The sequence below is a fragment of the Myxocyprinus asiaticus genome, chromosome 6 (assembly GCF_019703515.2).
Source record: "Myxocyprinus asiaticus isolate MX2 ecotype Aquarium Trade chromosome 6, UBuf_Myxa_2, whole genome shotgun sequence".
Taxonomy (NCBI): domain Eukaryota; kingdom Metazoa; phylum Chordata; class Actinopteri; order Cypriniformes; family Catostomidae; genus Myxocyprinus; species Myxocyprinus asiaticus.
In genome coordinates this window covers 10,096,469-10,118,191 of record NC_059349.1, presented here as the reverse complement: position 1 = coordinate 10,118,191, position 21,723 = coordinate 10,096,469, and the positions used below count along the sequence as shown (strand labels likewise).

The following is a 21,723-nucleotide window of genomic DNA, read 5'->3' as shown; positions in this document are numbered from 1 at the left end:
GGGATTAAACTTTTTAATGAGGAAAAAACTACTGAGTGCACTTTTAATCTATTTGTTTCTCTATACTTTTTAGTATTGAATGGATTATAAATATATTTATAATCAAAATTTATCTCGCTTCGTCCAGCATCTTGGATTTAGTTTTCCACAGAGCTCATCACGTAGCATTCCGGGATTGCCTACCCGTTGAAGGATACATACGAAGCTACCTTGGAATTTGGCCAAAACGAGATATCTTAGGAAGCAGCATAATTAAGATACCTACCTTTTGGAACAGCCTTTGTGTCGGTGGTGTGCCTATGATGTTTTAAAGTGCTTCCTCCGGAGGCAGGATTTGGTACAAACCCAAAATCTGTCCAAAAAGAAGGTGTTTTTGAGTTTGTTGTGGTGGATTGAAACAGCTCGTCAGCGCAAACTTCCAGGAAAACTTTGTACCTTCTTACTGCCATTGGTCCACATCATCGGTGGGTTTGACATGGTGCTCCACCACTTTGACGGCGACATCTTTTTCCAGTTGATTTCTTCACTCTGTCAAGAGCACTCAACATAAATACACTGAAGTGTTGCAGAGCAAACTTACCTACATCAATCAATCAATCACATTTATTTGTAAGCACATTTAAAAACAACACATGTTGACCAGTGCTTTACACTAACAACATTTAAAAAACAGTCGCAATTAAATCATGCACAATATAAGTCAAAACAACAGTAAATCTAAAAACAGTTATAAGCAATAGAGTAAAGATGAGCCTTCAACTGAGACTTAAAGGGGACATATTATGCAAAATCCACTTTAAAAATTTTTTAAACAGAATTATGTGTCCCCAGTGTGTGTAGACAACCACAAAATATGGTAAAAGACTATCCCCTCATTTCTTTCCTTTCCCCATCAATAAAAAATGAGCCGTTCAGGTTTGCAGACCCTTATGACCTCAAAAGGGGAAAGGTACCACCCACGGCTGGCGAAGAGATCTGCCCGAGTAGCTTAGATCCGCCCTCATTAAAACCTGAGCGAGCAGTGCACAGTCCGCCATATTTATCTCCTCGCTAGAACCGCTTGTACTAACTCAAGAATGTCCCAGCTACGAGGTAAACACGCCAAATATTATGTTGTTGGCTGCAAGAGCGAACATAAGAGTCTTCATGTACTCCCGGTATCTGAGCCACTGAAGACCCAGTGGATTCGTTTTATTTTTGATGGCAATGTGCCCACAACAATAGGAAAATCCCTATATATTTGTGCAAACCATTTTACGTCAGACTGCTTCATCAACGAGGGTCAACACAAAGCTGGATTTGCTTCCAAGCTAAGGATCCAGGATGGATCGATATCAACTCTCCGTGACCCAACTTCAGATTTGCAAGTCATACGTTTCGCACTTTATACTTTTTAATGTTTGCAATTTGGCTTTCTGAATTTGCTTGTTTGCACGTTGCGCAAAAAACACTTGTTGTGAAAACATTGTGCTCTGAGTAACATAGCAACTCTGTAGGCATCGTTTTACAGTTTCCACATGAGCACCTTTACCACAATTAAAAAATGAGAGTTATACTAAATGTATCATGCCACTATATTGCCTATGTACTCACATTTGAGCTGTTGCTGTCACGAAGAAGCGATACAAGAAGATAGAATCGCCGCTAAACATCAGGAGATGAAGGTAAATACATCAACAGTGGATGTGCAAGTCAAGAGCACGTGTGTGAGGAGGTCAGGAGATACCTGCATTTGTATAACTAGAATCTGAAGGAATATAACCTTTATAGGTTTAAACTCCTGAAGATAAAGTTCAGTGTCTCATAGCAGTCGTAGCGTGCATGCACCAACCGCCTGTGGAAGTACACACACAGTTATATAAAGTAGACTTTGACAGGTTCGCGTTCGACTGTACGCAGACACTAAGCGTTCACATCAAAATGGAAGTATACCCGGGGCTTTAGGGGTGGGCTTTATTTTTATTTATTTTTTGACTTGGGCCAATAAGCAACCACCTAGCAACCACCCAGAACACCTTAGCAACCACCCAGATAACCTTAGCAATGCTCTGGCAACAAATTACAACACAACACAAGCTTAAAACGTGTGTTAAAACAGCAAGATCTTCCTTCCTAGTTCTTAGGTTAAAATGACCAAACAAGTTATTTTCTCTACCCTGTCCATTATCTTTTCATCATTTCTTTGTAACTTAAAGAGCCTCCTTATAATGAATTGGTATCTTTGGCAGGGATGGGAGTGGCAAAAGCAAGACCAGGATTAAACATATGAGTGGGACTCTTTCAGGTATTTCATTGTTTTTTGTTCTAACATTCTCTTGTGGCATTGAGAAAGCTCTCATAGATTTAGTTCAACAATAGATGACGAAGGTGCCTGTCAGCAACTGGTGATACATGGACATTTGACAGATTGTTTGCAAAAGCATGCTTTTTTATGCCGCACATAACAATGACTTGCAGAACTGAACATACACACTTTCACGTTTGAGAAGAAAAAGTCTTTTGAGCAGAGTGGAGAATCTTGTCTCCCAAGATTCGTAAAATGTTTTATTACAGTCTTGTGTTTATTTTAAAAGCTTTTAAATGTCAGTGTGAGTGTTCTTGTGGCTGGTGTTTGTAGCTGTAAAAATGATGTCCCACAACTTTACCTGCCATTAGCTTTGAAAAAAGCAGCATTTCCACTTTGAAATTAATTAGAAATGATCACTAGAATGTTCTTAACACAAATGTACAATTTTATTTTCTCTTTATTTTATCACAGTTTTTTCATTTTCAAGAACTGTGTTCTTCTCCTGCAGTTAAAGGAACCCCCCATACTGGAACCATCAGCAAGGAAAGCATAACATTTGGCAAAATAACCAAGGAAATGAGACTCCTGATCCGAAGAGGGGTATCTCGGAAGATGATGTGTTTGGGCTGCTTAGAAGATCTGGTCATGATGGTTGTCACCTGGAACATAAAGCAACAAATAGAAGAGTGCACAGAACTAGGCCGACTAAAGCTATAAACCATTAACACTGAAGACCAATGCATATGGAAGGTAGCTGGGGAGGAGTTTGGTTGTTGTCAGGTGCTTGGCTTGGCTGGCAAGAATGCTGTGTTGAATATATATATAGGCCGTCATTGATAGATAGACTAATGTGATTGGAGGAAGTAGGTCAGCTGGGTGCCAGCTGATGCTGAGCTTGCCTCTCGTGGCCTGACTGAACTAATGCTTGCGCTGGATTTACAAGCTTGTTTAAGTGTGATCAAATTGCACGGAAGCTCATCTAATAGAGAGTTGCATATGCAAACAAAGGACCGAGGTACGAGTCCTGAAGAGCTTGCAAGATGACACGTGAGCAGAAAGTGTCATAGAAGCACCACAAAATGACATTGTTGCTCCAGAAATTGTTTTTCATCTCACATTTGCTTTTTAAACTGTCCTAACAACCCAGTTTTCAGTTTAATCTCCATTTAAACTCATTAGGCATCATAAAGAAATAATAATCTAAAAAATTAAAATTCGGTTAGGGTTAGGTTTAGGTTTAAGGCAGGGGTCTCCAACATTTTCTGCACCACAGACCAGTTTCATTTTGAAAACATTCTCGCTGACCGGCCTGGAGGGTTACATTTTTAAGCATAGAATGTAAAAATGTATTTTAATGTTAATAAAAGTTATTATAAATGAATATCTATGGTTTACAATGAAGATAGTATGTGGGTTCTTTTCTGAAATAGCCTGTATGATTATGTCAGACATGTAACAGGTTGATGAATACACATCCTCACATATTTAACACACTTCTAAAGCATATAAGAAATGTGATATATAAAAATAAAAACTACCACTAGACATGCAATATGTGTCTTTACTGCTTCAATTATTAACTCACATGCAATAAATAATAATATTCTTACTTCAATATGATCATATTCCATATCAAAACAATATTATTTACTACATTCAAAATAAATGCAAAGACATAATTTTCACAGTATGACTTTATTTTTATTTTTATTCACTTATCCTTTCACAAACAGTAGTCCATGTTCTGCGGTGGTGGAGACGGGATCTGTTCCTCCTGTTATATCATATATTGTGGTCTTGATCATATAATTGTTCCATCATATATGACCTCGTATCTGTCACAGCGACAGCACTTTGGAAACTAAAAACAGCCGTTTGCGATCAGAGTTTACGTGAATTCTTAGTAAAAAAAAATATATGTAAACTACCTTTAACTGCAATGGCTGCTATTTTGGTTCTTTTGACGTTACAGTGATCAAGTCGGAGCTTTCATTAAATTCCGAGTTCTCTATCTGTCACTCACTCGATGTTGTGTCGATGTAGTGACACTAGGGGTCACTCTTGGGAGCCCCAAACACCTCTGCTTTTTTGAAAAAAGGCCAATGAGAATTGGCATTTGCATGCCACTCCCCTGGACATACGGGTATAAAAGGAGCTGGTATGCAACCACTCATTCAGATTTTCTCTTCGGAGCCAAGCGGTTCTATTCATTGAAGCTGAATTCATCCGCAAAGTTCATTCACCTCATCTGCTGGATTCTACGGCGCATTTCAGTGGCTTCTCACCCTCTGCACCCGTGGAGTGCAGAGAACGGCCCTGGGCGCTTCAGCAGAAACAACTAAAAGAGTATATTCTAAAAAAAAAAAGAGTATATTTTCTTTCTAAAAGAGCGGCACACACGGAACGTCTTTTTAAAGATGCCTTTCCATCTGTGTGTTATTCCTGGTTGCGGTTGATATCTCTCCACTTCTGACGGCCACGATCGCTGTCTTTCGTGTCTGGGCGCTGCCCATGCGGGAGACATCATTCGTGGGTGGGTCTTGTCCTCACTGCGAGAACATGACCATGGCAATGTTGCGGTCGCGGCTTGCATTCATAAGAAAGCAAGCCTCCCCTGCGGCTCCCCGCCTCGATCCTTCTACCTATGGGTATGAGGACGTGCCGGTTAGCACTGGGGGCGATTTGGGGACCTCAGTGGGTCCACCTCTGCCGGGTATCCCCCCATGGACCTCCCATTCCCCAGCATGCTCGCTTGCTCTGGTCGGGTGCTCTGACGAGATCGCCCGCTCCTCTCAGGGTGAGTTCGACATCTCGTTCGGAGCCCGGAAAGAAGACGAGTTATCGAGCGCAGCATCGGAGAGCAGACTCGTCCAGTTGGATGCAGAGGCTTCGACTGGGCTTCCTCCTTTGGGAGTGGTCGCCCAGTCCCAGGCCGTTGCGGAAATGATGGACATGCTTTCCCGGGTGGCTGTCGAGTGTTGGGCTAGAGTGGAACCCTCTGCTCTCTCCTGAACCCTTGCGGCTCAACGATTGGTTCCTGGGCTCAGGGCGCCGCCCATGGCCCCATTCCTTTCTTCCTGGAAGTGCATGAGGAGCTGACAAGATCGTGGGAGGCACCTTTTACTGCCCGGTCCCGGTCTTTCAGCTCCCCCGCTATAGCTACCCTCGATGGCGGAGCAGCCAGGGGGTATTCAGTGATCCCCCAGGTGGATAAGGAGCTCGTGGTGCACCTGTGTCCGCAGAGCGCTGTCACCTGGCATGGGCTCCCGAAACTCCCGTCCAGGGTCTGTAGGTTTACATCATCCCTGACGGCTAGAGGCTACGGTGCCACTGGGCAAGCCGCCTCCTCCCTGCACACCATGGCTCTCCTGCAAGTACACCAAGCCAAGGCGCTAAAAGAACTGCAAGAGGGTAGTTCTGACCTGGGATTGATGCAGGAATTGCGCTCGGCGACCGACCTCGCTCTCCAGGCGACGAAGGTCACGGCGTGGTCTCTCGGGCAGGCGATGTCCACCCTGGTGGTCCAGGAGCGCCACCTTTGCCTAAACTTGGTTGAGATGCACGAGGCTGACAAGGCACGGTTCCTTGACACCCCATCTCCCAGGTTGGCTTATTCGGCGACACCGTCGAGGACTTTGCCCAACAGTCCTCAGCGGTGAAGCAGCAGACAGAGGCCATACAGCACATCCTGCCCCAGCGTGGCTCAAGACCCCGCACCCCATCTGCTTGTTGCCAAGGGCGTCCTCCTACAACTACAACACCGGCTCGGCCACAGCCCGCCCCCATGGCCCGGCCCCGGCGTGGAGCCCAGCGCAGGAAGCAGACGCCACCCATCTCACGGCCGGCCGCCAAGAACCCGAGGAAGGCTTCGAAGCGCCCCTGAGATGGGCGACCCAGGGTCAAGGAGACCCGCTTCTCCGGAGCTGGTGAGCAGACCACTCCATCCCCTGGTGGAGGGCCGGGAGGAGAATCTTTTGTTTCGTTTTCATTTAATTTCGCTGCATGTTCAGTGTGCACAGCCATCATCACAACCACCGTCCACCGTCCCATCTTTACAGGTATGGCTGCAGAGGCTTCGGGTCAACTGGGAAAAGAGCAAGCTCTCCCCGGTTCAGAGCATCTCTTTTCTCGGTCTGGAGTTGGACTCAGTCTCGATGACAGTGCGCCTCACGAACGAGCACGCACAGTCAGTGCTGAACTGTCTGAAGGCATTCAGACGGAGAACAGCGGTTCCACTGAAAGTTTTTCAGAGGCTCCTGGGGCATATGGCATCCTCAGCGGTAGCCACACCACTCGGGTTGATGCATATGAGACCGCTTCAGCACTGGCTACAGATTCGACTCCCGAGATGGTCATGGTGCCACAGGACACATCGCGTGGCCATCATGCCGATCTGTCACCGCCTCTTCAGCCCTTGGACTGACCTTGCATTTATATGGGCAGGGATTCCCCTAGAGCAGGTCTCCAGGAATGTAGACGCCTCCAAGACGGGCTGTGCTCCTGGACTGGCCCGCGGCTGCGTTGGCACATCAACTGCCTAGAGTTGTTGGCAGTACTGCTCACCCTGCGGAGGTTTTGATCCAGGGCAAGCACGTGTTGGTCCAGACGGACAACACAGCATCGGTAGCGTACATCAACCGCCAAGACAGTCTACGCTCCCATTGCAAGTCACAACTCGCCCGCCATCTCCTCCTCTGGAGTCAGCAGTGCCTCAAGTTGCTAAGAGCCACTCACATCCTGGGCAACCTCAACACCGCAGCGGACGCGCTGTCACATCAGGTTACCCTCAGGGGAGAGTGGAGACTCCACCCTCAGGTGGTCCAGCTGATTTGGAGTCGATTCTGTCAAGCACAGGTAGACCTGTTTGCTTCCCGGGAATCCTCCCACTGCCCGCTTTGGTACGCCATGACCGAAGCACCCCTCGGTATAGATGCGCTGGCACACAGCTGGCCCCCTGGACTACGCAAATATGCGTTTCCCCCAGTGAGACTACATGCACAGACCCTGTGCAAGGTCAGGGAGGATGAGGAGCAGGTCATCATAGTAGCACCCTACTGGCCCACCCAGACGTGGTTCTCGGATCTCACACTCCTCGCGACAGCCCCTTTGGCGAATTCCCCTGAGGAAGGACCTTCTTTCTCAGGGACGGGGTACCATCTGGCACCCACGACCAGACCTCTGGAATCTCCACGTCTGGCCCCTGGATGGGACGCGGAAGACCTAAGCGGCCTACCACATCGTGGTAGACATGATCACTCAGGCTAGGGCTCCCTCTACGAGGCACCTGTATGCCTTGCAGTGGTGTCTGTTCGCTAAGTGGTGTTCTTCCCAATGCGAAGACCCCCAGAGATGTGCAGTTGGATCAGTGCTTTCCTTCCTGCAGGAGAGGCTGGAGGGGCGGCTGTCCCCCTCCACCCTAAAGGTGTATGTAGCCGCTATTTCGGCTCATCACGATGCAGTAGATGGTAAGTATTTGGGGAAGCATGACTTGATCATCAGCTTCCTGAGAGGCGCTAGGAGGTTGAATCCCTCCAGACCGCACCTCGTCTCCTCTCTGTAGTCCTTCGGGGTCCTACAGGGAGCTCCCTTTGAGCCCTTGGAGTCAGCTAAACTTAAGGTACTCTCTTTGAAGACTGCCTTCCTGACTGCACTCACTTCCATCAAAAGGGTAGGGGACCTGCAGGCATTCTCTATCAGTGAGTCGTGCCTGGAGTTCAGTCCGGGTTACTCTCACGTGATCCTGAGACCCTGATCGGGCTATGTGCCCAAGGTTCCCACGACTCCTTTTAGGGATCAGGTGGTGAACCTGCAAGCACTGCCCAAGGAGGAGTCAGACCCAGCCTTGCCATTGCTGTGTCCAGTGCGAGCTTTACGCATCTATTTGGATCACACGCAGAGCCTTAGAAGCTCCGAGCAGCTCTTTGTTTGCTTTGGTGGACAGCGGAAAGGAAGCACTGTCTCCAAACAGAGGATCGCCCACTGGGTCATCGACACCATCACGATATCATATCAGGCTCAGGACGTGCCACCCCCTGCGGGGTTATGAGCCCACTCCACCTGGAGTGTGGTGGCCTCCTGGGCCCTGGCCAGTGGCGTCTCTTTGGCAGACATCTGCAGAGCAGTGGGCTGGGCAACACCCAACACCTTTGTGAGGTTCTATAATCTCTGGGTTGAGCCGGTATCGTCCCGTGTATTGGCAGGCACGAGCAGGTAAGTTCCGGGACAACTGGCCGGGTGTACCGCTTGTGCATAATGCCTTTCCCCTCCCTTGAGGTGAAGACGTGTGCTCTTGACTCCCAGTCATGTTCACAGATTGTGATCCCTGGATGACTTTCCTCCTTAGCCCTCTGGCAGTTGAGATTGCGGAGAAACTTGCTGACCGGACCAGTACGTGCGCTAATGGGCCCCTGTACTGAGGTAGGTGCTCCACATGTGCTGGTTCCCCAAAGGCGACCCCATGTGATATTTTCCGCAAAATCGTTTCCCTGTCGGCAAACTGCGTCTTCCTTGGACATAGACTCCTCCGCCATGCTCTGTACAAACTCCTCCCCCTTTGGGTAGGACCTACCATGGGACCTCTCCACATGACATACTTCCGACAAGACTCGGTAAGACCTTGTGACATATTCCACTCAAAATCCCCCCCCCCTTTTTGGGCAGGGTGTGGTCTCTGCGGTGTCTTCCCCTTGGGAGGGACACCCCCCGACACAGACACTTATGGCTCCCAGTCAGTTAACAAATTCCACTCTTTTTGGGGAGAAAAGAGAGGGAAAAGAGGCCTCGGCTGGGCTAGCCTGTCCCTATAGTTGGGCAGTCGACTTGTTCCTGATGGACCATTCGACGCTCATAAGAACGTTGGGGGAGGTTATGTGATGGCCTGGTGCGCTGGCTACGAGGCACACAGCAGTTTGCCTGTCACACACCGGCAGTTCATGCAACACGGTTCAGCTAGTTGTGGCATTTCTTATAGGGACCACTAGTGTCACTACATCGACACAACGTCGAGTGAGTGACAGATAGGGAACATCCTGGTTACTTTCATAACCTCCGTTCCCTGATGGAGGGAACGAGACATTGTGTCCCTCTTGCCACAACGCTGAACTACCCACTGAAATGGCCGGGACCTTGTCTCGGCTCCTCAGCACAAAACCTGAATGAGTGGTTGCATACCAGCTCCTTTTATACCCGTATGTCCAGGGGAGTGGCATGCAAATTCCACTCACCAATTCTCATTGGCCTTTTTTCAAAAATGCAGAGGTGTTTGGGGCTCCCAAGTGTGACCCCTAGTGTCACTACATCGACACAATGTCTCGTTCCCTCCATCAGGGAACGGAGGTTACGAAAGTAACCAGGACGTTTACAAATTACAAGTTCTATGAAGATCGGTTTATACAAGTCAGAATCATGTAATAACTATAATTCCAACATGACCTGAAAGCATCAAAAGTGAGTAGCATTCGATTGGTCATGTGATTTTTTATAAGTTTATAAATACTCATTTCTTTAGGAGCAAAAATTTTTAATGATGAAAAAATAATAAGTGCACCTTTAAAAGAAACATTACTATAACTATGTTTTGACATAAGATGATCATTTTAAATATATATATTTTTATAAAGTTTCACAGCTGTGTAAACATTTATAAAATCAAGGAATTTCAGCCATCAATTACATAATAAGTAATTGAGCTTTTATTTTGTCTCATCCATGATATTTAAACTCTGTCACACAATTGTAAAGAAATTGTTTGGGATTTCTCTCATTTAAGTAGGTCCTATTAGTAGCTAGCAATAGAAAAATATACAAATTGGCTTCTGCATTTAAAGCATATGTGATATGCTAAATATTGCTATTTTTTCAACACTAAAAGCTGTCAACCTAATCAGATTTACTGTTGGAGCTGAAAATCAGTTTGAAGCCCTGTATCTTCCTTCATTCATTGAAGTGGTTGCTGGATTTGTCAATATTTATGAATAAATAAAGGCTATACACTGAATATTTGACACATTACTTTTGTATCTGATCATGTTAAACCATATTGAGTTAAAGCAGGCAGTTCACTTGAACGTTTCCTGTGTTGTCTTGCAAGTGAACTGAGGTCTTACAAACTATACAGTCAGTACATTAACATGATTTAAAATGATGAACTGAGGTCAAAGGTATTTTTACAAACAATACTGACATCTAGTGGTTTTAAATTACTTAGTCCTACAAGTAATGAAATAACCTCACTGCATGGAGCCTGCATGGATCCACATCAGCCTGACATTTTTAAGGTCGAACCGAGTGTTCATATTTTAAAAGTAAACTGCTAAACCGTACATCCAAATTCTTCCATATCTGTGACCTTGATCAGCTTAATCATTTTCTTAATGCCTTTGCCTGCTTGCAACTTATAGTTTCTTCATGTATACTATGCCACAGATCTGCTCCCTTGAGATGGATCCAAACTGACATGACATCTCTCAAGCCACACAGATGTTCAGGCAGTGAGTCAGCACTTTATGAAACAGAAATATGAAAAATACAGCACCGATGTATGCCTGCCGTGATGGAGAGGGAGAGAGACTGAGCTCCCGTCTCTGCAGTGGGTGATATGAGGCAGGATGTCTTTCTATTTTGAAGTCATCTAAACATGCAGCACTGGCTTTCTGCACTTCTCTTGGAAGATAAATGGATTTCATTCCTGCTGTTTGTGAAGAGGCATGACTGAAATGTATTTATGTCATCTAGGGCAGCGGTTTTCAAACTGTGGGTCACGACCCACTAGTGGGTCAAAGAGTGGGAAAAAGTGGGTCGTGCAAAGTCGCTCGACCACAGCAGAATTTACGGTGCGGTGAATCTCACAAACAGCGCGAGCATGAGTACTTTAGTCCGAATCATGAGCAAATTACTCTTAAAAAAAAATCACAAATCAGGAGGTACTAGTTTGAATCAGTCTGCCGAATCATTCACTGAAGGACTGACTGTATCTGTCATCTGAATCACTTGAACTGAACCATACGTACCATGTCATTGCGCCACCCGTATTCTGGCAACTCCTGCTATTGATATAATTATACGTCAAATGATTGGACGAAAGTTGTCTATAGTCACCAGCTTGATGACGCTTTCTGATTGGATGGTTATCTTATCCACCTTCAAGATAAGGTATTGGTAATTCTATAATTTCTGACACTTTGCAGTTCCGACAATAGAAAAACTGTTTGTGTTTTTTCATTTTATTAATAGTAAATGGCTGAATAAATGTACTGGAAAGAAAATAATTAGTTATATGTGACCACTTTGTCCTGAACAATAATGAGTGATATGAATGAGATTTTTTTTTAATGACAAACCGATTTTGCCTGGCTTCCACATTTATGGCTTCACTGAATAACTAATTCTTTTCTTTCCAGCATATTTATTCAGCCATTTACTATGAATAAAAATAAAAAAACACAAAGAGTTTTTCTACTGTTGGAACGCCAAAGTGTCAGAAGTTATAGAATTACCAATGCCTTATCTTGAAGGTGGCTAAGATACCCATCCAGTCAGAAGGTGTCGTCAAGCTGGTGACTATAGACAACTTTCGTCCAATCATTTGACGTGTAATTATATCAACAGCGGGAGTTGCCAGAATACGGGTGGGGAAAAAATTACGCGCGTCATTAACATATGCTAGCATTCAGTTATAACGCAGGTGGAATCAGTTAGCAGCTGACGCCAGCTGAAATGGAAAAGTTTTTAAAACTAATCCAAGACCTCTGTCAACTGTTCAGACCAAGATCAAACAACTAAATCTAAAAAGGAGCCACATAGAAAATATGACGAGTCTTACCTTGAAATTGGTTTTATCGCCTGCAAAGTTCCAGATGGTGAGGAAGGCAGAAGTGCCTTTTATGTTTAGTAAAGTTAGCCAGTGTTAGCATGAAACCCTCCAAACTTAAACGGCACCTCACAACAAAACCTTCTGTTTACTCAAACAAAGGGCGAACATATTTTATTCTCAAAAAAGAAGAGTATCTTCATCAGCAGAAACTGATGAAAACTGCAGCAAGTGTACGAGAGAAAGCACTGCAAGAATCATTTTTGGCTTCATATCGAATTGTGAAATCCAAAAGGCCACACGATCGGCGAGAAGCTTCTGCCGCCAGCCTGCATGGACAACGTTGAGGAAATGCTGGATAAGGAATCAAAATCACCCTTTTTTAAGGGTGAATTGTACATGATAGACATGGCTTCAGACAGGGGCCTACAACTTCATTTCAAAGAGACAAGTCTTGGACAGTTCTGGGTCCGTGTTTCCAGAGAATACCCTGCTGTAGGAGCTGCTGCACAGTTTTAGTGCCCTTTTCCACCACTTACTTACATGAGAGTGGATTTTCTGCTCTGACTGCAATGAAAACAAAATATAGATCTTGTCTAGAGCCAGCACATGACATGCGTGTCACTCTTTCCAAGATAATTCCCAGAATGGATACGTTGTGTTCAAAAAAGCAGGCACACCCTTCTCATTAATACGTTTTCCTTTGTGGTAAAGCTTATTTCTTGTATGCACATACTTAAATTTTTTGGGTTGTTTGTTTCTGTTCTTGAAAGTTGTGCTGCAATGTCTGTGTAAATCAGTTTAGGCAGCAGGTTGAAACTTCAAAATTACTCTTCTCATTATTTCACTTAAGCCATTAGGCTGCTGGTTTGTCTTTGTTAATGGTTATCTTCATTTTGATATCTTACCATAAGTCAATTATATGATATTGCATAAAATTTATATTTCATGTGACATAAAAAATGCTAACTAAAAGAGAACAAATGCATTTTTTTTCCCCCTCATACTTCACTCTAAAAAATATTGGTGAGTCTTCAGGTAGATTAAGCATTGAGTCGAGATTTATCCGGTGTCCATGCTGCGTTTATTAATAAGAACACGCGCTCCACAGATGCTGATGTCCCAGACAGGCATAAATCAAACTCCACGACCTTGGCTAAGACTCTGAAGTTGATGGCCTTGCTCTCCAGCTCACGAAAAACGTCTGTCCATCTCGCCGACTCATCAAAGAGCATGGTTTCATCAATCAAACTGAGAGCGAGGATTCTAGAGTAGAAGTGTTTGAGACTGCTCTGAATGTCTTTCCACTCTGGGATATCTCTCAGTAGGGCCCACTCAAGTTTTTCTGTGTTTTCCAATGAGCGGCTCCAGTTTTGAAGGTAATCCACCGATGCTGAATTAAAGTTTCTCACTGCACAAAAGAAATCATCCACTCACCTGTCACCAGCTTCAACCAGGGCATCCAACTACTTTTTAATATCAGAGGGTATGAATGATTCCTTCAGCCTGGCCTGTAAGTCTTTTCTAAGGTCATGAATGTGCAAAGCCACTTCTGTGGCTGATATGGGGTCTGCTCTACTATCTCCAGTGCATGGTTAAAAGTGGCTGTTTGCTTGAGTGCAAAGCCAATCCAAAATTTAGTGCAAGCATCACTGAAAATGTCTCTTAGAAACTTTGGGCATTTTTCTTTAGAAAGAAAGTATGCACGCAGACCATTGAAAATGTGTAGTATTCTTTCAAGAGTTGGACCAAGAGAGAGGAAATGTGTGTTGCCATGCTGCAGTAATTTCTGATAGTCCAGCTGCACAAAATCGCAAAAGTCTTTGAGCTCCTTCACGCGCACTGTGTGGAAGTATTTGTTCACCTTCACAGCAAAACTCTCTCAATCTATCAGAAGACAATACACTGCTGTTTGCAATATGTTATGGATGATATGTGCATTATAGCCAATCCCCAAAATTTCCCTCCCTAGCTTTGACTGCAGCATTCTCCAGATATTGCCTTTACCAGCTCTCTTAACACCACCAAAATTTGTGTTGGTGTTGTCGGCACAGAGGGCAATACGTTTTTGATCAAGGCCATGTTTTTCAGTGATGTTGGAAATGTAGTCAGTTTGCGTTCACCTTTGTCAGATTCGGAACTTTGCTTCACAAAAAAATGGCTAACACTTGGTGTGGCATCCACATGCTTTTTTGTATGAACATGCTGCACACCATGGGCGATGGAAAAGCGAGCTCCACAAATCTCACACCTCACTTTACTAGGCTTTGTCTGTGACTCCTTTTCAGAAATGTAAACTCTTTTTGAAAATCCTCATTAAATGTACATGCATGCTTCCTTGACATTTTTCCAGCCGCAATATCATCTGTGTGCTCTTTCAAACTGACACTTCAATCAGTTCACTAACTGGACGTCTATTGAAAGGGGATTGTGATTGGATAGTTTAATCCAATCATGTACTTCAAATAACACGGTGTGATGTGATTTTATTGGTTTTACAAGCCGTATCCTTGGCTACCTTTGATTAGAATACTCACAGTGACTGAGAAAGCTGCATTTTTAGGAGAGGGGAAATACGGGACAAAACACGTTTTTTTTAAGTCTGGACACTAGAAAAAGTGCTTAAATACAGGACTGTCCCAGGCAAAAAACAGGACGTCTGGCCACCCTAATCATATGGTACTTAAAAATAAATAGAACATGCATAATTCATCAGCAAAAGTCGATTTTTTGAGACTTTGTGTAAAACACTAAAAAGACAATCCCATTGTTTACAATAGGGTGACCATACGTCCTCTTTTTCACGGACATGTCCTCTTTTTCGGACCTTAAAAAAGTGTCCGGCCGGGATTTCTAAATTTGCGAAAATTTGCAAATTGCGAAAATTCCAGATGCATTATGATGTGCATCTGGTCTAATACTTCATTGTGTGTGCATGCATATTTGCATTGCTTTAACCCCTCTTTGTAAGTCCCTCCTTCTCGCACACCAACTGGTCGATTATAAGAGGCTTGCAGCAACTATTGGCCAAATTCCTGCCTATCAAGCTCTCCGCGAATGCGCAAAGCGCTGTTGTGTTCAGCATCAAACAGTTGCTTGACGGCAGCAGCAAAGGACAGCTGAGTGGAAACAATGCCCAAACGAAAGTGTAAATTTACAGAAGATTTGCACAAAAAATTCCCATGCTTTCATCCAGGTCGAGATCCGTGGGAAGCAGAATGTATGACATGTAAAGCTGGCACTTATGTGTCAGTTGCTAATAAAGTTGCAAGTTATTTAGAAGCACACATTAGCTCTACAAAGCATAAAGGGTCAGCAAAAGGTGAAAGTTCATCAGGTAAATTAACGGAATACTTTTTGTGACCAGGTAAAATAGTTATCACATTGCTTCATTTTCCATGGCCATTCAAAATAATAGTAATAGTAAATGAAGGTACACTCATGGCATCAAATATTTTATTTTAGTACACGGACATTCAAAAGAATGTTGGACATTTTTATTTATTTATATTATGCTAATAGAGTATTACTGTATTAAAGTTTGCATTCATAGTAATACTGTTTTGAACCCTGTTGTCCTAAAATATGGCATCCACTCACAGAATAAAAGAGATTTAACCAATTTAACAGCCGTCACATCTTTGAAAAGTAGCCTACTTAAAGAACAGATTAAAAAATATGTGGAGAAAATACTGTACATGGCCTTCAGTAGCCATTTACAAACATTTTTGTTGAGCAAAACGAAAGTGGTCCGGTGAAAGACGGGACCTGGCTCCCCTAAGGCGATTGATCCCTGCACCTGAAAAAGCCCACTCGGCTGCAACAGAGGTTTAAAGAGGACTCGAGTGTAAAAAACACTCATACAGATACAGTAGCAACTTGTAAGCCAACATATGGGAAATCTGCTCCTGTGCTTCCACTGGAGTGATTCTCATTGATACTTCGCTAGTCTCCAACACACTCTCACAGTGAAATCGTCAGGATTAGTACGACTTTTCTAAATTTGGCTAATTCATATGATATCGTACAACTGCACTCGTTCTATGAATTCGTACGACCTTTACTTCAGCCAATGACGTCGCTGGACATCATTTTCATCTAATACGTGACAATTACTTGCTTCTCTCACACACAACAGCTTCCTGTCATGTTTACACACTCTACTGATCAGTAGGGTCAGTGGTTCTCAAAGTGTTGAGCGCGCCCCATGGGGGGGGGCGCGAAGGTATTGTAAGCATGGGTGGCATTATCCAAGGGAAGGTTGAATGACACTTGTTTGGGTGAAAAGTGCTTATTCGAGAATGGACAGGACAGGATATTAAGAACCGATGAGATATTAACAACAAACCCCACCTTTTCTTTTTATTATTATGTATTTACACAATTCACGTGGGGTCACATTTTTATGTATGAAAAAACGGAATTCCGTATTTATCGGGAAGAATCACATCCCTGATAAGTTTATGTGTTGTGACTATATTTTTGTATAAATTAAAGATTGGCCATTGACTTCCATTGTAAGTGTCTCACTGAAAACTTAATTTTTGCTTTTATTTTTTAAAGAAAAGGAGGGACATATCGAAATACATTTTTGTGATAAACATTTTGCCACATGTGCTGTCGTCCGGAATATTCCTATAAAAAGAGGCATAGATTTTGTTTTGGTGGTTGTGATGGTGGTGCATACTCTCCCATCACCCCAATGTCCCCCGCTACTGGGGCATGTTGTCACAAAAGCTCACTGTGCTGTGTGTTCAATGAACAGTAGCTTTTTTCCTGGCCATTAACATTGGAAATTAATATTCAATAGCTTTTTTGTAGCCAAGACTTGGTCCTAGACTAGGTGTGTGATACAAAAATAAACCAACACTTAACTAAAGTTAGTTTTTATTTAAATTAAAATGTCATACTTTCATTGTCTATGCCATATTTTTTCTAACATATTTAATGATTTTATTCCAAAAATACAGAATTTGTCTTTGTCCCTGCACTTTCTGTACGACCCTGTTATGCTGTGTTCAAAAATAATGCTAATGATAACTTTTTTTTATTGACAACATAGTTTAAACAGAATATTCTCTTACAGTCTTTAACAGTTGTCCATTATGTTTACATTCATTAAGCTCTGAGTTCAACTGAGTTCTGAGTTAAAAAAAAAAAAAAAAAAAAGATTTCGGCACATATATATATAACATTACGGCACGTAAATAATGTGGTGTGGTGCATTGATATTTGCTAGTTAACACAATTAGTTATCAGACCCCTTTATTTATTTATTTATTTAGCACAAAATTTTCAATGTAATGAGAAATGTTAAATATTACCACCTCCTATAGTGGTTCCCCAGTGTTTGTAACTCAAGTTATACACATACAGTTTGAGGCAGAATTTTGAGAAGGTGGTGAAACAGTACTTGGAAAGCAGACGGTTAAGTGACGTGCAGCTGATTGTGGAGGTCTGTCCCACCCAGTTCACTTAATCCTCTGGATACCACCTTGACTTTTCATTTCTCCTTATGACATTATGGCCTCTGTGAGGTCAGAATAGGCCATTAGAAGCACAGTGATGTTGATACAAGGTCCCTCTGTTACCCACAGAGGGAAAAAGTGAAAGATGTGCAATGTAAATGCTCCATGCTGAAAGACTGTGTATTTAAAAAGCTTTGAAAACCAGAAAAAAATGAAAGATTTTTGATTTAGTGCCGCTCGCAGTTCTTAGCTGGGTGTTCCTTCAATTATGGACACTTTTGGCACTGTGGCCTTTTAGAAAATGAACAAACATTTCACACTCTCAATAGATTATTTCATTTCTCTACTAACAATGTCCAACAGTATACACCTGCATTCTGAAGCATAATTTCTCTGAACCAACAAATATTATTTCCTGCACATTTTAAATTATGTATTCAATTTGATAAGATTTTGTGAAAAAATAATAATAAACAAAAAAATTGTGTGGCTAATTTCAGAGTGAGCTTTTTACGTATGCTAAAGACACAATTAAATAAATGTATGTAACTTTTTCAGTGATAAAATACTTCTATCCCATCTTTATATGCAGAGACAACTATAAGTTAGCCATTCATAGGTTAATTTCCTCGAAAACGGTAACTGTAAACACTGTGTCTGTGTTTGTTTTGAGCAACCCTCCCCAACAACATGACTCAACCAATGGCATGAGTTGGGGGCGGGACTACTTGAAAAACAGCAGAAGAGTGCCGTATTCAGAAAGCTGTTTTGAAATACATTGTTTATTTTTGCAATTTCTTTCAGTTGTGCTGGTGTTGAAGAAATTACATCAGCTTTAAATAAGTATTTTTATTAAAAATATATATGTGCATATAACTTGACAAAATTAAATTAATTTATTAGAAATAATGCACAAAAAAATATTGTTTATAGAAAAAAAAATTATATTTTGTTTTACTCAGATGATATTTACCTTTATTATTATTATTATTATTATTAATATTATTTAAATATCACATCTCATATTTCATCTTAAAGGGATAGTTCACCCAAAAATGAAAATTCTCTCATCATTTACTCTAATGCCATCCCAGATGTGTGTGACTTTCTTTCAAGATTTTTAGAAGAATAAAGTCAGCATTAAAGTAATCCATATGACTCCAGTGGTTAAATCCATCTTCAGAATGATAGGTTTGGGTGAGAAACAGATAAATATTTATGTCTTTTTTCCCATAAATTCTCCTCTCAGACCAGTAAGTGGCGATATGCACCAATAATGTGAATCACCAAAAACAAAAGAAGAATGTGAAAGTGAAAATGGAGATTTATAGTAAAAAAGGACTTAAATATTTATCTGTTTCTCACCCAAACCTATCGTATCGCTTCTGAAGGCATACGTTTAATCACTGGACTCATATAGATTATTTTTATGCTGCCTTTATGTGCTTCAAAAATTTGGTACCCATTCACTTTCATTGTATGGACCTACAGAGCTGAAATATTGCTATAAAATCTTTATTTTTGTTCTGCTGAGCCTAAAGAAAGAAAGTCATACACATCTGGGATGGCATGAGGGTAAATTTCATTTTTGGGTGAACTGTCCCTTTAAGCTTGAAAGAAAACTAAAAACTTTGTGGTGGTTAAAATGATGCTACAACAGAGGGACAGATGCAATTTGTGTAAATTGATTAATTTATTTTTATTTTTTATTTTTTATCACACAATAAAGATTTAAATGGTTTATGATTATTGGACTTGATTATCATAGTCTTACATTTTTGTTTTATAAGTTTAATGATGGCTTTTATATTTTAAAATTGAAAGTCTGGGTGTGGGTCCAGGGTAAAACAAAACAAAACGAAGAAAAAAATATGCAAACTGTAAAAGGCATTTGAAAAGCAGCAAAACTTAACGATGAAGGCATGGTAAAAAGTTTCCAAAACACTTTTAATGTGACCTTCATTAAACAAAAAGGAAAAAAAGTTGAAATATTTCTAATAAAAATCAACCCCTGGGACATAGTTGAAGAAACAACCAGTTATGACTCTGTTTTATTATCATCTTCTTCCATATTACATTGTGGTTTAACATTAACTAAAGTAATGTGTTAGGTTTGTCTGCAGTAGCTCGGTAGCAAGAATTCCTGTTACATGTAAATGGCCCAAATGTCAAGAAAAGGGGACATTTTAGAGAACTTTTGTCATCATGATCTGGTAGTCACGTTGGGTAATGAGGAAAAAGTGTGAAGGTTCACTGGGTTCAAACTCACCTGGGGGCGACATTAATCATATTCCATTCTCATGGCTGGCATAATAGCGCAGACAATCCGCCCGTATACTGAAACCCGCGGCTAAACAGCACCCTCTTCAAGCTCTGTTAGCTGGACTCTGAAGCAGAACCTCCAGCATTTCTGTCGCTTTCACATTTGCTGCGGAGTATTGTGGGACGTACTGCAGCTGAAGTTGTTCATGTCATCTGAGTGTGTTTGGAGTGCTGACTCTGCCCGTGAGCTCATGATTACAACGAGTGGAAAAAATGCCTCGGCTCACACCTCTGCTTCCTCTTCTCCAGAGAAAACCTGCAAACATACCCTGATGCACAGATGTTATTTTCACTGTACAAACAAGATTCCATACACCCGTACTGAACAGATTTATGTATTTAAATAGAGTATGTTTTTAGTATAACAAAAAAATACTGTACGTAAATGTGTGCAGCCTTCAAAGAGGCTGTCTTTTTATGGTCTTTTGCATGGAAATCTGTATGACTTAAGGTCTTAACGTCAGTAATAGCCTGTATTCAGGGGCGGGGCCAGAAGTGTGGCATGGGGTGGCAGCTGCCACCCTAAAAATGAGCTTTGCCACCCCACTTGGCACCCCAACTCGGACCCCGCTCACTTCCTGGAGACGATGCGCAACGGCTTAACCCGTCCGTGTCGCGCATTTGTCCATAACAATGTTCCGCCCGTGTCTGGGAGGACACAGCGTTTCGCCTCAGTAGACAAATCCCCCACCCTGTCAGACGGAATCCTCCGCAAGATGACACTACCATCCCTGGCAAAAACAAATCCTAGACACGCCCCTGCCTGTATTGAAGAAGAATTATTCTCTGACTAAACTACAATACATTTCTGTCCTGTCAGGAAGGTTATGCTGTTAATATGAAATATTTTTAATACATATAAGAGAACAAAGTCATTTAGATCAAAATAAATGCATAAATCACGCTTGGTTCTGTGATGTAATGGAATGTGGTGCTGTTTGTCTATGTTGTAACGTGTTCGCAAATAGAGGGCAGTCCTGTACTGAGTTGTAGAACAGGTCGCTGTAGGTTGACTGGAAAAAGGGACGTTTCAATGACAGCTTAACGATTTAGACATGCCACAGATGAGAAAGTCCAAGACTAGCATGGACTTTTCTTATTTTTTTATTTGATAATCCTGAATCCTGTAGTCATACATACAGTATGGAAATGCCATTTGCTGCGTATGTAGCCCATAGAGTATATTTACTATACTGTACTCACTGTGTCATAAAAAATGCACAGCTAATGGTTAAAGAGTCTGCTACAGTATGCAACTTCTATAGTGTAAGATTGTATCTGCCATTTAAAGGAATAGTTCACTCAAAAATAATAATTATCTCATCAATTAGTCACCCTTATGTCATCTCAAACTTGTTTGACTTACTTTCTTCCTTGGAACACATACAAAGATATTTTAATGGAGATATGATGTCTGTTTGTTCATAAAATGTAAGTGAATGGTGACCAAATCTTCAAGCTCCAAAAAAGCACATAAAGGCAGCATAGACTTTACTGGTTTAATCAACGTCTTCTGAAGCGTTCCAGTTGAATTTGGGTGAGAACAGACCAAAACATAACTCCTTTTTCTCTTTACATCTTGACAGCAGTCTCCTTGGCGATCATGATTTCAAGCTTGATTACACTTCCTGTAGCGCCCTCTAGCGCTCTGCGCATGCATCAAGCACTACGAAGTGTAACCGAGCTTGAAATCATTATCATGCCTAGAGACTGAAATGACAATATGCACAGTGAAACATTAGTTACATTTTGATCTGTTCTCACCCAAAACCAATTGGATCGCTTCAGAAGACATGGATTAAATCACTCGAGTCATATGGATTAATTTTATGCTGCCT

General features: G+C 42.2%; 1 long non-coding RNA gene across 1 annotated transcript in view; it reads right to left on the bottom strand.

The window, feature by feature from the left end:
* LOC127441982 (uncharacterized) overlaps positions 1-20,348 on the bottom strand; it is a 181,240-nt gene extending 160,892 nt beyond the window's left edge. Inside the window, exons 1-2 of the long non-coding RNA XR_007897417.1 lie at positions 19,833-20,348; positions 17,509-17,625 (exon numbers count right to left, since the gene is read on the bottom strand). This is a non-coding gene — a long non-coding RNA (uncharacterized LOC127441982). The remainder of the gene's footprint in view (positions 1-17,508; positions 17,626-19,832) is intronic.
* Positions 20,349-21,723: the final 1,375 nt, after the last annotated feature.